Raw genomic sequence first — 17,382 nt, 5'->3', positions numbered from 1 at the left:
ATAGCGAGTAATTCAGCACATAATCTGTCCCCTTGATCCTAGAAAAAGACAGCAGTCATTAGAGTTACAGTCAAGAAACAAACTAAGGGTTAAGAAGTGTGCAATCACAGCCTATCTCTGGGCCTATTAATCTATCCATGCATGTGGGATTTATGCACAATATTCAGTGGGGATTTGCAGAGAAAATGTGCATGTCTAATTCCCATTAGCATTAACGGGAGGCATGCATGCAAATGTCTTGCACGTTGATGGGAGAATAAACCCCCTTGAAGTGTGGAAAATAAGACTATGAATGAAATTCATGGTTCACTTTAATAACACTAATGGAAGTCAATATAAACAGTCAATACACAATTTCCTCCTAGTCATTAATATGGCATACGCAAACCTCTCCAGCAACAAGGACACTCTCTCCCTTTCTACATCCTTTTTTTCTCATCCTACTCTTCTCTTCTATTTTCTTCTCCCTTTCCAATGTTTGCCTTTACTAAAAAATATAGGGCCAGATTCTCAGCTGTTTTAAATCAGCATTGCTCCATTAACTATGCTGGAGGATCTGGCCAATAGTTTTTAGAACTTCTGATGCCATCCTGCCATTGGTCTGTTTCCTTGTTCTCATTGTAACCCATGTGCAGGGTTACTTTAAGAGACCCATTGACGAGAGGTAGGAGTGAGTTGTGTCTGGGTCATTCTTTTGGGGATTTTTTTTCCAGGGGAGAGTGTGAACGTGGTCCCCGACTACCACAAATTATGCAGTCGAGTTTTCCGCATTTGGGGAAATCACAGAGATCAGCGCACCCTCAGTGCAATGGATGAGCCTCACCCTGGCAAAACCACCTTCATGATCATGGTATCTCCCCTGCCGGGTAAGTTTGCTAGGCACATTAAGCACTCCACAACCAGAAGCTTCTGGAATTGGGTGTGGTAGTTTTGAGTCTGCTCCAATAGGTTCGCTGTTGTTGGGGTCAGACTCAGTCAGGGCAGTTATTTGCAGAACTCCATGTGCCCTGTGTGAGTTGGGAGAAGGTGAGCCTGGGAGCAGGCTGTTGTCCCTAACTCTGAAGCATTTCGCAGCAGGTTAGTGATATTGTTAACCCTCTAATAGGGAAGCCTGGACAATGCTAATTATAGCAAGGGGAAATTGGGAGGGAAAAATAACTTCTATTTTAATTGTATGCTTTGAATGTTATTTTGATTTTAGCCAAACTGTTCTAGTTAAATTGTCTCAGCTAGTCTGATTCACCAACTTTTCTTTAAATGTAGTAATGGGGAAAGAGTCATTTCCATTTTGCTATTCTCCGTTTTGTATTTTCTTGTAACAGGGTTTTCTTTATACACTTAACTGAGTGGTTAATCAGTTAGCTGACTGGCTAGCAGTGATTTCAGCAGAGGAGGAGTCTGCATGGATTCCAGCTGAAGATTCCTACAAACAAGTGGAGGGAAGATGTTGTTTTAGACCAGGGTCGGGAAAACTAAAGATCGGCCCGCGAGCTCCAGCGGGGGCACCGGGTCAGGGGCCGCACCACGTGGCTCGGCCCCACTCCAGATCGGGGGCCGCAAGACACGACTCCCAGAAGCTGCAGCATGGCCCCGCTGCAAGGGTTGGGGGTTGCTCCATGCGTAGGATCTGGGGAAGGGACATGCCATTGCTTCCAGGAGCCGCTTGAGGTAAGCACCTCTCAGAGCCTGCTTTCCCCCTTTTTTTTAGTAGTTTAAGACAGTACTGTACTGTAGTTGTTTTTTTCTCTCTCTGATGCAGCCTGATTATGTACTTGTGCTTCCAAATGACGCGTGTGGTTGACTGCTCAGTTAGTCACTCTGAGGTTCTACTGTGGTTTGGAAAGCAACTTAGCATCTTTTTTTCAGAAAGATCCTATCTCTTCATCTGTGCTTGTACAGCACAAAGGGGCCCTGATCCTGATTGGGGCCTTTGAGTGCCACTGTAATATAAATGACTAATGATAATGTTAGGGTTTGTTTGCACTGAGACAGAATGTATGACAAGCTAGGGAGTGAATCTACAGCACACTAGCTGGGCCATGTGGACCCAGCTACCGTGCACCAAAAGTTTCCCGGTAAGCATTGACTTATTGCTATTCTTCAATATGTCAAAGCACACGACAGAACTTTTAGAGTGCAGTAGTAGGGTCCGCACGCCAGTTAGTGCACTGTAGATAAACACCCCAGCATGCCAGGCACTTAGTTGCCATGTAGACAAGCCCTTAATTATCCATTTAATTTGCTCAGCTGCCTTTTGGTTGACAGCATTTGGACTGTTGGGACAGGGCCAAACACTTTTGTCATCTGGAACGCAGTGCAATATGGTTGTGGATTTTATAAAGGTGATCAACCGAGTTATCACAAACTGTCACTGGATCCCACAACATTCACTTTCCTCCCCATGGCTCTGTTTCTCCTTTTTCTTTGAAATCGTGTCAGTGGAACAGATGCACTTCCCTGCAGCATTGCAGAGGGAGAAGACCTCTTCTAAAGTAATGCTGCAGGGATGTTCTAGGAACCACAGTTTCCAAATGATCATTGCTTTGGAAGGGAAGGTGGTATTTTTTTGTTTTGTTTTTAAATCCCCTTCTTTTTATATCTCTGACTCCAAAATGGATACTTAATTCATTGCACCTGTAGTCAATTATCCAGTCAAAACAATTGCTATTTCACGGTGATTAGTTGATTTGCCAATATGACAAGTAGCTGGGTTTTCAGTGGCCAAGTAGCAGAGAATGAAGGTATGAAATCTTTCAAATATAAATTTTTCTCCATTTAAAACATACACATTCCTGTTTCTAAATAAGGATTCCTTCTTCTAAAATAAAAATATAAGTATTTTTGGTTCTAAATGGAGATTGCAATGGTGGGGGGGGGTGTTTTTGTCTTTGTTTTTTTTTTAAATGTCATATGACTATGGTGGGCAAATGTTCTCAGTGAAGACCAGTTTCTTTTCTCTTGTTAGCCAGGATTCAAACCTTTTGGGGGCACTGAGTGTTCCGGATTCCTGAAGAAAAAGACACCACACCACAACTTCTGTGACACTTTATGATAAACCTTGTTCATTCCTGTCTGTGAGTTTCAAATCTTGGCTTTTCCACAGTACGAAGGCTGAACAGTTAGTCACTGTCGAAATATGATACACTATTGGCCAGGTATAATGTTTTTTGATATCTCATATAAAGTTACATTGAAAATATAAGAAGAATCTACATTGGACCTGATCCTGCCCTCAGTTGTGTGGATGTAGATCAAGATTAACTCCACCGAAGTCAGTGGAGTTACACCAATGTAAAACCAATGTAAATGATATCAGAAGGAGACTCAGAGTGGTTTTGATATGTAAATAAATTAAGGTGTTGATCTTTTTTGTTTTAAAAGATTTATAGTATGTTCACTGGAAACAAGCAAAGCCTTGTTTTGTTAATCATTTCTTGCAACATTATAAGTGCTGAAAATGGTTCCTTTTCAGCCACAGTTGCTTTGGATTCTTTCTACATTGCACAATTATTACTAAATTGTTACTAAAACTGAATAGCAAGGTACAAATATTATTGAAGAGGAATATGCTTCTCTTTCCTTGCTTTAACATGTTTGTATGGATACATAAAATGGGTTGTACCCATGGAAGTGATTTCTAGGAGTTGTAGTTACTTATTTTAATGACATACATTTGTTATAATTTATATGAACGAGATAATTATATGGTGTTAGTATGGTAGTGTGGAAGATGGTGCTTGAATTTTTTTGGCCAGGTTCTCAGTTGGTGTGAATTGGTGTAGCATCATTGAAATCAATGTGGCTGAGATGATTTACACCAATTGAAGGTCTGGCTCAATATTTAGAAAAGAAGTTGATTGCAAGATACTTAGTGTTCTGAAAGAAATTTTCAAAGTTCTTTTAGCATGCTGAATTCCCAGTCAAATCACTGGGTCCTCTATTATTCATATAGACGTCTGCAGATAGCTTACTGGTTCTGCTTATGAAAGATCATTGCCCATTTCCTTTTCATTAATCATTTAGGGCTGTATCCAGTTCTGTTCTGCACCCCACCTGCATGAAAGCCTGTGAAACAGTTGGCTGAAGGTGGGTAAAGCTTGGCATTTTATGACATATTCCATATACATTTTCAAAGCAAGGCAAATAAATGTTTCACTGTTAAACTGTCTCTTTCTATTCCAGTGTGCACAACTTCACTTAATTCAACATAGACCAAAACCTCTCTTTGTGAACCCGGGGAGCCATAGACATTTAAGATTAATCCAGCACAGCACTGGGATGTCACTAGTATATGTGTTGAACTATGGGGGAATAAATTTAGTACACTGGGCATTTCTGACTGGGTATCATATACCTGTACTTGAAGCACATACATGGTGTCTCGCCTCACTACAGTCATGTCCATCTGCTTGGAAGGCATTATATTCACTCACAGGTGCAGCAAGCAGGACCATTAGACGTTATTTGCCCGACAAAGATAGATTTGGAATGCATAACACTGCAATCTCTTTGGTAGAAAGCTCTCATTACTGCATATGATTATAAGGAAACGTTGCCTGCTATATTTTAATACGTATCTATAGACACTTAACAGATAAGCCAAAGAAATGTGAAAAGAAGGAAGCTGCATAGTTCTCTGTGGAGACCAACAGTGACAGTTGCAGAGGAAACAGATCAAGCTAGCAAAATAAGGGTCAATTTGACTTCAGTCATGTTAATCCAGGAATTAAACCAATACAAAAGCATGGTAATGTTGGAGGCCAGCTCCCATTGGGAGTTGCATCTGCTAACCTTGAGAACACACTCGATCCCAAGTATTCAGTTTACTGCTCCCCTGAGAAATATGTTTGGAATAACAGTAAGCAAGGGGCAAAACCAGTCTGACAAGCGTGAAAGAACAAAGAACTGAGAAATCTGTTTTCTTCTTCCAGTCCAGAAGTAAGAAGCATAAGGACTCTGCATGGAAGTACAAGACAAATGAAAAAGAAAATTTAAAAGAAACAATTAACCAAACTTTAGTCAATTTCAGAGTTTTGGTTTGAGTTCAATTTGAGATTGGGGCAAAGGTTGTGTAGGGGGTGTTATTATTTAAATACTTTCTATATATACCACCTTCCAAAGAGAGGAGTCAGCCCTAGGAGGGTTAGGCGGATGTTGTCAGAATTTGAATCTCAGCACCGTGGGAGCAGCAGAAAGAACTTTTTTCCCTCCAGAATCAAGTTTAAGATCCTTGGTGCTCAAGCAGTTCAAGCCCCAGGATGTTTCCTGGACCAAACTGCAGAAATCAGTTTTTATCTGAGTGGAGCCCTCACCGATGATCATGAAAGCAGACTTGAAAGCAAGTCAAATTTTCCTTTGTTCTTCCTTATCCACCTGCTTGCTTGTTTCTCTGAGCTACATCTGAAAGAAGAGTTTGTTCAAATTCAGTGCAAGATATGACAAAATAGCAGCAGATCTAAATCCAAAGTGTTACATCCAGTAGATGCAGTCTCAGTCTCCATAAAGAAAACAGCAAAGGAAAAGCTGCTTGAAAGTTTTGCAATAATCGTAAGACAAGAGATTCACAGGTTTCATTTCCTACAGGAACCCAACATTGTATGATTTTAGTAACTCAGAACTGTAGCCGTTGGTACATATTTTAGAACATGGTCCAGGCCACTGGATTCTTTTTCTTCAATGGGAGTCACTAAATCACATTGTGCTATGATTTAAACATATCTCACAAGCTGAGCTGTAATTTTTTTTGAAGAGGGGGACTGCAATTATAAAATAAAGGGACAAACACTCCCAGGCATCCCTCTCTCTGCCTGGCCGTCACATTCACTGTACCTGAAGAGACAAAGGAAACAGCTATTGGATTCTGGGGGCGGGGTCCTGACCGAAAGGGTTTGCTCAGTAAGACTGCTGAAAGCATGTGGTGAGAAAACTTTGCTTTGAATCTAATGTCGTTTGTTAGGCACCAATAAGCATTGTATCTTTATTTTTCTTGTAACCATTTCTGATTTTTATGCCTCATTAGTTGTACTCACTTAAAATCTCTCTCTTTGTGGTTAATAACCCTGTTTTATTGTTTTATCTAATCCAGTGTGTTCAAATTGAAAGGTCTGGGTAATTCCATGTGAGGCAACAAGTTGTGTGCATTTTATTCCCTTAAAGAAGTAATGGATTTAACATATCTATACTGTCCAGGAAAAGGCAGGTCAGTACAGAACATGAGTTTCTGGGGGAAAATCTGGAAGTGTGTTGGGCTCACCCTGTAGTGATATTTAAGACTGGTAAGAGCCAAGTGTGTGGCTGGCTGGCTGCAGTGCGCAGACACAGGCATAGCTGGGAGTGACTTACATGCTGGAGGCTGTTTCTGAGCAATCCAGGCTGGAGACATCAGCAAGGCATTGTAAAGGGCACCCCAGATCACAGGGCAGGGCTGACACAGTTACTCATTGGTCTGAATTGTACCCTGGTATGTCACAGAGATACTTTACATTTTTACTTTTGATTTTTTTTGAATGTTTAAAGTTGTAACCTTAACATTACACTAAAGCAAGTTTTTGTGTTTAATTTCCATCTTCTAAATAGATAATTAAACAAACCATTAATTTCTATACAGACTTTAACTTGCTGTGTTGTTGCACGGTCAATATTGCATCCAACTATAGTACCATGAAATAGCAATGCTATGTTGCACCTATATATTTATATTATTTTACAGTCCTAGAAATAGCAATGTAATTGTTAAGGTAGTGGAAATTTTGTATTGATCATCGACTAACTTGTTAACTTCAAACTCATATAACAGCAAATAACTCTTTTAGCTAATGTCACTTTTCTCCCATATCCTTACAAGGGTTTTTAAAAAACCCAATAAAATAACAGTTCTGTGCACTTGCAGTGTTGTAGCCATCTTGGTCCCAGGAAGTCAGGGTGACAAGGTGAGTCAGGTAATGTCTTTTATTGGATCAGCTTCCGTTGGTGAAAGAGACAAGCTTTCAAGCTACACAGAGCTCTACTTTAGCTTTGAAAAACTGCTCTGTGTAGTTCTGTGTAGCTCTAAAGCTTGTCTCTTTCACCAACAGAAGCTAATCCAATCAAAGATATTACCTCACCCACCTAATCTCTCTAACTTGTGCATGTAATTACTGTTAAGAGTGATAATTTAGTTATTTGTGCAAGCGAATCTGGTAATTGTGTGCACAATTATGCATGGACTTTAGTATGAGCAGTTATGAAAAGTAGATCTTTCATATTCTGCATTTAAGTAATACTGTTTTGCAATAACATGGCTTCCTTTCTTATTCAAAGCCATTTTATAAGACGGAAGCCTGAATCTCTATAAGCTAGCCAGAGCTACTGAGAAGAGAAACTTCATTCTACACCTGTGACTTCCTTTTTTAAAATATATTTATCCACTGTTCCTCTTTGATTTGTGTACCTATTTATGAAGAGTGAAACAGACCCCAACTTTATATCTATTGTTGATCCTGTGCTGTTCTTTCTGACCGGATGTTGATTTCACAGAAAGATTTAGAGGAAATAAAGGCCCAGTTTTGTTGCCTTTGAGGTCAATGGGAGGTTTGCCATTGACTTCATCAAGTCATAGATCTTTTTGGTGGTGCAGTTTCATGAGTTTTTATGAGATTCTGCAACCTGACTCACTGATCAAAGTAGATCTGTTGATATTCCCATAAGTATATACTGCTGAACAGGAGTAAGGGCTACAACACCTGGCCTCAAGTTTGAAGTGGAATAATAACCAAGACATCTAAAAGGTAACCAATCTGGGAAATGCAATTGCACTGGGAGAAAATTCACATTCAGAAATTATCCTAAAATCATGGACTCCAGCATACTGCAATTGTTTGTAAAATCAGATGACTTGCTGAGGTCTAGTTATGATAAGCTGATAGATAAAATAAATAATAATCTTCATTCTCCTAATGATTAAGTAGACTGGTACCCTGGAAAATGCCAGCATTTTAAAGGTTATTGAGCATGTGTTGAACTTCTCATCAGAAATTTCAAGACATCCTTCAGCAAACACAGTTACTTTGCATATGCAGATCCATCTGAATGAAGTCCCCTACGTAAACATTTGCTTGGCAGATAGAGACAGCTCATCTGGAGCCAGTACTTCCATGCCATCGATTTGTGGCTAGCAAGAGCATTTCCTAATCCTTCCATTGAAGTCTTAATTGCATGATGTAACTTTTCCCTTTTGTTTTAATACCACTGTTTGCGTATTGGCCATGTTAAGTGTGATTGAGGGGCAGAAGAAAAGAAAATCCAAAATGATTCCCTTCTGTGTCCTTTAAACTATATGCTTTGTCGCAAGAGGGTGTGAGGTCAGCTGGTGATCTTACATAACTTGTGTGCTCTGAAAGCTAGAGGAGTAGTGCAAGTCATAGACGGAGTGACAAGCCTTAAATTAGATCTTGCTGTTGTGAGTTTAAGGAAGGATATTTCTTAATGGAGTAATCTCAAAAGAAGCAAACACTTTTAAAAAGAAAAAAAGCAATTTCCTTGGCTGGCTATTTCCCCATATTCCCTTTGCTATTATTTCAGCTGCAGTAGATGTTTGAATAAAAAATTCCTTCACAGACAGAACCTCTCCCTCAATTCCTCCTGCAGTCCAGTCATGACCTGGATTTGCAATATCAGCCTCTGGCCATGCAGATGAACATAACATCACAGATTCAGTGTTATGGGCTGATGTCCATTGTGCATGCATGGCTGTAACTGATTTTATTAAAATTGATTTTTACACAGAGAATAGAGGAAAGTGTAATATAAAATCAGTCCCAGTGGGGTCTTGTTCCTGATTGGATAACCTAGGCAATTATTTGCTCTAATACAAATAATAAATTAAAATAATTTTAAAATTCTAATAAAAAGAAACAAAAGTAAGAGAACACAGCCAAAGTTCATGATGCATCATTCTGTTAATTACAGAAGTGGCAACTTTAGTTTAACAAAAATTCAAGTATAATGTAATAGAACAAAATATTTCAATAAATTGGGCACGTATCTTGATTTAAATTTAACTGGCCATATTTTCTGCACCTATTTTCATTGGAGGGTGCTCCTAATTAAGGTTTGACAAGGTACTTAATCCCATGAGTAGACCTATTGAAGTCAATGGAACTATTTCATATTTAACATTAGACTGTTATGCTGAAGTACTTTGCTATATTGGGGGCTAAAACTGTGAAATTAAGATTCAAGATAGCAGAGGGGAAATATCTAACTATAGAAAGAATTATGAGGTCACCCACTATTGGAGGCAGAGAGGGACCTTAGAAAACAAACGCAAAAAACCTAATATTTTTTAATAATATCCCATAATGCCTAGAGGTGACATGTGGTGCCAAAGCTTGTCTACATGAATCAACAATGAGCAGTGGAGAGGTGTGATTTCTAAGGCGCACTACCGTGTTGCACACTGACTGGCCTGTATAGTCCCAGCTGGCATAAAGTAAAGGTTCCCTCATGCATGTTAACAAAGTGCTGTTTCAAACAGTACTACTTTAACACACACTAGGGAACTTTTAGTTTGTGCCAAGAGGGTCTAGATGGGCCAGTTATCATGCAACACACTGGTGCACTTGAAAAATCACACCTCTCTAGTGCTCATTGCTGCTTCGTGTAGACAAACCCTAAAGCAGTCTTTTTCTGAGGCACTGAGGAAACAAATTGCTTCACTTTTGCATACTCTTTAGTGTTCCCCAAAAATGCAGACAAGACTCATTGTCACCCCTGGGGAAAAAAGAGCTCTACAGGAAACAGCCATTTGTTCCTCTGCTTCTCCTACTTTCTTACGGGAATAAATTCATTGAAGCTTTGCATATGTAAAAAGCCTTAAAGCCAGATCCCAAGCCCACTGAAGTCAAAGCGAGAATTTCCCTTAGTTAGGAAAAAGAACAGGATTGTATTACCTTTACAGCTAATGCCTCCTGCTGCTTTTTTTTTTTTTTTAGTTCTCTGCTTATCCATGGATATCACACAGACGTTGCTGCCTGGATTGTCCTTTTCTCCAGATTTACACATGGGGATTCTGTAGTCCTTTCCAACAGAGAGCGAGTCCTCAGTAATATCAGTTTTCAGGAGATCTGTAAAGGTTGTCCCCATGGTCTGAGGTTTCGAATGAAAGCTGTTTGGAAAGCTTAGAAGTTGAAAGTTGCAAACTCTCGCCTGATTTCATAGTATTTCCCGTCCTCCCCCCACTCCCACCCGGGTTTTTTATCTGTTAGAGAACTGATTCTAATTAAGGATCTTTCAAGTTTGGAGGGTTCTCTTGATGTTTTCTTTGGTGGTGGTCTCATTCTCCCCGGGGTTCAGTTGCTGCTTAGTACCAGCAGCTCAAGAGACCAGAGCATGTAACTTTTTTTGACACAGACACAACATTCTTATCCTCCATTGAGAATGTAGATTTTTGCAGAACATTTTAACAATATAAGTGTTAAGGCAAAAAATTTCTTCTAAAGAGTCCCTATGAACAACCTCTTCTCCCACTGGAGCAAGATGAAGCAGGGAATCTGCGGTCTAAATGGTCAGGTTTCCCTTTACTATTTTTTGGTGCAGCCATGGAAAAGGTGAAAGGGAAGCCATTCTTCTCCTTCAGCATAAGAAGGAAGTTGCATGGGTTTGTGAAGGTTTTATCCTCCAAAGCCAGAGCTGCTCTACCATATGTTGGTCGAGGCAATGCCACTGATTTCTGTCCAGGACTGGGATAAGGAAATAACGTGATCTGTAGATAAATTAGTTTAATGTGCATATAATCTCTTCAACAGTTAGCTAGTCTGGCAAGTAAATTCATTACAAATGTCCTTGATGATGACAAATCTTGCTTTAGGTTAGGGCTAAAAATTGTGGAAGAGATTTAGGAGCCTAAGTCCCATTGGCTTTCAATGAGATTTTGACGCCTTAGTGCCTAAGAGTATGTCTACACTACGAAATTAGGTTGATTTTATGGAAATTGATTTTTGAAGCGATTTTATACAGTTGATTGTGTGTGTCCCCACTAAGTGCATTAAGTCAGAGGGGTAAGTCCACAGTACCACGGCTAGTGTCGACTTTCGGAGCGGTGCACTGTGGGTAGCTATCCCACAGTTCCCGCAGTCTCCGCTGCCCATTGGAATTCTGGGTTGAGCTCCCAATGCCTGATGGGGCAAAAACATTGTCATGGGTAGTTTTGGGTACATGTCGTCAGTCGCTCCTCCCTCCCTTCCTCCCTCTGTGAAAGCAACGGCAGACAATCATTTCACAGCTTTTTTCCTGGGCTACCTGTGCAGACGCCATAGCACTGCTAGCTGTCCTCATCAATGGTGTTTTTCTCGCTCCACCACTTCCGCTGCAACTCTGCTAGCCTGATCTCCTGCAAGTTGGAGGCTTCTGCCTCAGGCTGCTCTCCCAGCCGGCAGCACCGCATGGTCGCACCTACCCCAGCCTGCCCCTTGCTCCCATGGCTCACGAAGCCTGGACAGTAGTAAGGAGCAGTTCAACTATAGGCTGAGCAAGTGCAAAATGGTAGTAAAATGTGCCTTTGGACCTTTAAAAGCTCGCTGGCGCTGTTGGTCAGACCTCAGCGCAACCAACATCCCCGTTGTTATTGCCGCTTGCTGTGTGCTCCATAATACCTGTGAGAGTAAGGGGGAGAAGTTTATGGTGGGGTGGGAGGTTGAGGCAAATCGCCTGGCATCCGATTTTGAGCAGTCAGACACTGATTAGAAGAGCACAGCTAGGTGCGCTGCGCATCACAGAGACTTTGAAAACCGGTTTCATGATGGCCGGGCTACAGAGTGACAGTTGTGTGTGTTTCTCCTTGATGCAAACCCGCCCCCTTCATTGATTTTAATTCCCTGTAAGCCACCCACCCTCCCCCGTTTGAAATAAAGTAAGTGTCATTTTGAAACCATGCATTCTTTCTTTATTAATTTATCCACACTACCCCAAATTTGACCCAGCGATGTTGATTTTAGCGCTAATCCCTTCATCGGGGAGGAATACAAAAATTGATTTTAAGAGCCTTTTAAGTCGACCAAAATGGCTTCATCGTGTGGACAGGTGCAGGGTTAAATTGACCTAACGCTGCTAAATTCGACCTAAATTCGTGGTGTAGACCAGGGCTAAGTCTCTATTGAAATGGGACTTAAGTCACATAGGAGCCTAACAGTGTTTGAAAAATTTCCCCTCAGATCTTTAGCCAGAAATCTTGTCTACACGACAGAATATTACAAAATATTTTCAACAATGTTATTCTCAGTTCCTCTGCACCAGTGTTAGTATCAGTACCTGCTGGTTGTGGTGGCTGGATCCATTTTTACCTTTAAGTTAGCTAAGCGGAGTTAACGACCCTCAGGGTTAAAATGCCATAAGCTGCCTGGGGCCTATGGCTCCCACTGGTCCAAGCACCAATATACCTGAACTGCTTTAATGTTGCCCTAATAGGAAAAAAATTTCTAACATTCTCCACAGCTCAGACTTTACTTTGTCGGACTTTTAACTAGTGTTGGTTCAAATTTTTCCATCAAAACTGTTTTGTTTTGGGGTTGTTGTTTTTGTTGTATTTTTGGGGGGGTTGGGGTGGGGTGGAGCGTGGCTTGTTATACTTACAAAGCTGTGGGCTGCATTTGACCTTCAGGATAGAACAATAGCTCTACTGTCTTAATTCTGAGCAAGGTATTGGGAAAGGGTAGTGAATTAGGAATGTGGAGTAAGGAGGAGCCTCCCAATTAAGTTAAAAGGTTAGAAAAATATTGTCCATAATATCCAGTTTATCAAATCAAGAACATCTAAGACTCCCTAATATAATGTTGTTCTGCAGCATCTCTACTAAACCTTGGGCATTCTCTAACTAGTTTTAGAACTGGAGACAAATGCTGCTGTTAAAGAGTAGCATTATTGCATGTCACTATTTGTCTTTTCTACAGGGATCTTCTGATAATTCAGTGTTTGAGAAGTTCTAATTATCTAATCAAATCACCTGGAAATTGTTTATTGAATTCAATAGATTCATCCTTAAATGCTTTGGTCATTCTTTTCAACGTGCCAGTGGTAATTGGCTGTCAATCCAGTTTTAATGCACATTGCTGAATGTCTTTGGGGATTACTATTCAGTACCCTGTGGATAATTTTTCCTAGCAGAAGATGGAATTGTTTGCATTCAAATGGTGGTTTTCTTTGATGTAAACAGTAATAAGCAAGCTGTATAGGAAAATTCGTTCCTGCCTCTCTCCCGCCTGAACACAGCCATAAAAGCTCTGTAACATCTATATATGTGCATTTGGTAACATCAATCCTTCAGTCTAAATAGTGACTCACCTTTGTGATGTGCACTAGAGAAGATGCATAGTTTTAGTTTTCACAAAAGGTGAGAGGTTTATCGCAGGAGTGGATGGGTGAGATTCTGTGGCCTGCATTGTGCAGGAGGTCAGACCAGATGATCATAATGGTCCCTTCTGACCTTAATACCTATGAATCTATGAATATTTTTATTTTTAAAAATGGTATGCTAAATTCTGCCTTGGGATACCCATACTTGACTTCTATTTGTGTGTATCTGAAGTCAGAATCGTCTAGTGTTCTAATTTAGAACAGCCATCTCTGATAGCTTTATCATGATGTCTGGTGCATGTGCATGCTCAAGTGCACATTACCTTACTGGCCGCTTGTAAGTGTTCCTGTCTTGCTCCCTTCACACCACTCAAGTCAGTTTTCTAACTGCACACTTTGTAATCTCCTTCCACATTCTTCTTCATGCCTTCTTTAATGCTGCACCCCATACTTCAAATAATCTCTTGTCATTCAAATCCCCCCTTGAAACACACTTTTCTATGGAGCATTTAAATGATAATCCACCAATTAAAGTGAGAGAGCGAGGGAAGAATTGAAACCATCTGCACTGTGGTGAGACTGCCAACCTCTGATTGGACCACCCCATCTTGGGTCATGTAGGTGTCAATATTGTAGTGTCTCTACATCTTATGCCATGCAAGGACTATCACTTCCACCTTTCTGGATAAATATCTATTCCCTATGAGAGCTCCACAGCAAGCAGAGTCCCCAGAACACAGAGTTGTAATGGCCCGTATGCTAAAGAAGAGACTGGAGTTGGTTGTATTACAGGAAACTGCTGGAGTCCCCTCTGACTCTAGCTCCAGGGTGACTAGCAAAGCCTATTCTGCTTACTGTTACTAAACAAAGTCTTCCTCATTCCTGGCCTGAACAAAGTAGCCACAGAAGGGACTATTGACTACACCATGAGAGTCAAAACCCAAATCAGCGAAAATGAAAAAAAAATATTTATTGGAATATTCCAGGCCAGTGAGACAACAGACTATAAAAGATACTCAAATGTTACATGTGTGAGAATGGACTCTAGGAAATGTTCCATTAAGTGGCCCTACAGAATGAATAATTTTTTTTTTACTTGATCCTTTTCATGATAGTACACTCTTAGCTCTAACAGTTCAGAGCTGGTTGTTGTTTCCCTCTGAGAGCTTCGAAGAGTGAGACATGCTTCCAAAGGGAATACTCTGTGCGACCGGAAATTGTCCTTTCTTAATTAAAATCCTCTGAAGGATTTCTCTGGGATTGTCCCTGAGAGAGTTGCTGGGGCAGTCATCAGTCAGCAGGGAGTTTATGGGAGAGTGCTGAATTGTGAGCTGAGAGCAGAAGAGGGGGAGTAGTGTGGATGCATTGGGCCCCTGTGCAACTGCTCCAGCCCTCCCGGAATGTCCCAGTAATCCTGTAGATTGTGGGACATCTGCTGGTCTGGAGGGTCATACTGTAGTCTTGCCCACTACATAAAGGAGTGGTTGAAGTGATGGGCACAGGTGGGAGGAGATCCGTATTAGTAAATTCTGGCAGAATGTTTCCACAGTAGCAATGAGTGCTGATGAAACTTGTTCTGACCCTTCCATGGGCTATGTCTGTGGAACAGAAGATGCAGCCCTGTCATTTATGTTGAGGTGTTACAATTCCAAAGCAGACCTATCCCTCAAAATACATATAATATTTTTGTTCCACCCACCTCCTCTTTTGCATATGCAAATTCTTTTCTCTGCTTCTTATTCCATATATTGACTTTTCTTTAAAATGTTTCTCTTGTGAATTTTCTCCTGTTTAAATAGAACCTTAGGGTCTTCCAAACTGGAAACACCTCATAACAAAATATTTGCATATTTTCTTACTAACCCTTTGTATGCCTTGTAGAAGATTGCATTCAACCTTTCTAGGGATAGACTCAAATAATGTCAATGGGCTGGCCACAATTTTCTTACACTTCATTTATGTTTAAATTATCAAAACCGCACTTGGTAACTAAATCGGTTTTATAAAGCAACACAGGGTCTAAAACCATGATGAAGGCACAGTTTATAAAGAATTATAATGCAAAAATATTGTGTACATATTGAATCTAAAAGTGTATTGCTTTTCTTTTAGTTAACAGAATTGCTCCACTATTTTCAGTAGCGTACAATAGATATTTGGGGGTCAAATTCATTAACTCTATTAAAATCAGTAGGTTACAAGAAGGATGAATTTAGCCCTTCATATTTAATATTGAACCAACCAAAAAGTACAATACAAATCCAGATTTTTCAATTACATAGATACATGAAATGAATAATACAAAAGAAATTTGCATTTATATAGCACCTTTCATTGACAAAGGATCTCAGAGCGATTTGCAGATAGTCCTATAAAATTTCAATTAAGGATTCTCTTCTGATTATTTTTACTTAAATGCATGTCTCTCTTTAATCACCAGATTTTTATGTTTGAGTGTATTGATTGTGTCATTCCAAACTATAAGCATACAAATTATGAACTAGATTATGCACCCCTGCTCTGATTCGCGAGCATATACTCTCATGAGCAGACCCACTGAAGTCAACGAGACGACTCCTGTGAGAAAGTACCACTCATATAAGTAAAGACGGTACAGCCTAGCCTTGTATGACAGTCTACTGCAATGAAGATGGGTCATTTTTGCTGCCTCATATGTTTTGTCACTGACTACATATTAGACTCGCTTTCCATCTCAGTAAATCATTATGCAGACTCCACCTACATTAGCTTCACTCATTCTGAGTCTTCATCTCCCAATTGATAGAAGATTGAAACACGCCATCAAGAAGGATGTCATCCTAAAAGAGAGAGGTTCCATTTCAGAAATTTATGCTACTGTTGGTGCTAATCTGGTTTCTCTTTCTCTTGCTTTGGTGGACATTGTTACTGTCACACATGAGATATCTGACTTCCTGCACAAAGGACAAAAAAATGAAATGTTTATAGACCCCTTTGTACTCAAGGAAAGGGAACCCAATCTTCTCACAAGCTACTGGCAGAGCAGGGGTTGAAGACCCCCCCAGGAACTTGGGAAGTCGGCGCCTCTGACATGGCTGTCGGCAGCTGCTGTTACGTGGGCAGGGAGACAATAAAGAAGACTGGAGGATGGTGAGAGGAGGTTTGCTGTGTGCTGTTCAGGTAGGCCTTATATGAGTGTGCCAGGCCTGGCCACTGACTATACAGGTCTGTGGGCTATACTTACCTAATGTCACCAATGGAAACAGGCTTTCTCTATATCCAATAATTAACCTAGCACTAACCAAACTAACGCACTCCATTCTTCCTCATTTCCTTAGTCTCTGAATTTTTTTGCTCTATATCCCATCACACTGTTCCCAAGTATGTCTAAAGCCAAAAGTTAAGCCACATCCTCCCAGCCTCCTATATATGGACAGCTGGACCATGCTCCTTCAAGTACCTATCTGTGCACCATTTCCAATGAAGCAAGTTTCAGGAACTAAAGGTCCTTTTGTGTCTTTAATATGCAGGTGAAGTTCAATGCAAAGGCATCAAATTACTAATCCAGAACCCAGGAACATGATTTGATTGATTCATTCATTCACAGGCCCTCTCATCCTGCACAACTATCTGATCAAGTTGATATTCACAGAGGATAGTTTTACAGTGTAACAATATTTTGTATGTGAATGTTTTCAAACATTTAAGCTAATTTTTATAGGATACAGTAGATATTTGGCAGGAAATCTAGCTGATCAGGCATATTCTTCCTTCTACCAAGCCCCCCACACTCTACTGTGGACACACTGCAGAGTGAACTGTTTTAAACTCCCAAACCTGGAAACTGCTCAGACTTCTGACATCTTACAATGGAGGCCTGATCCTGATTCCACCAAAGTCAATGAAAGTTTTGCCATTGATTTTAATGGGAGCAGGAGCAGGCCGTAGATGCCTAGTTAAATTTGTTGGAACGTTATTCTATTGTCCTTCTGGAATTTTTAAGCTACCCTCAGCCAAAAGCATGTTACATAAGTCAGACATTAAATGGACACCCTCTTTCAAAGAAGAGGCAGAGAT

General features: G+C 40.4%; 1 non-coding gene across 1 annotated transcript; it reads right to left on the bottom strand.

The window, feature by feature from the left end:
• Positions 1-710: 710 nt before the first annotated feature.
• Positions 711-874, bottom strand: LOC125630717 (U1 spliceosomal RNA). Its single transcript, XR_007354768.1, has one exon. It is a non-coding gene; the product is annotated as a U1 spliceosomal RNA (small nuclear RNA).
• Between the last annotated feature and the right edge of the window lie 16,508 nt (positions 875-17,382).

This window comes from Caretta caretta, chromosome 1 (genome assembly GCF_965140235.1).
Source record: "Caretta caretta isolate rCarCar2 chromosome 1, rCarCar1.hap1, whole genome shotgun sequence".
Taxonomy (NCBI): Eukaryota; Metazoa; Chordata; order Testudines; family Cheloniidae; genus Caretta; species Caretta caretta.
This window is presented reverse-complemented; position numbering and strand designations above follow the sequence as displayed.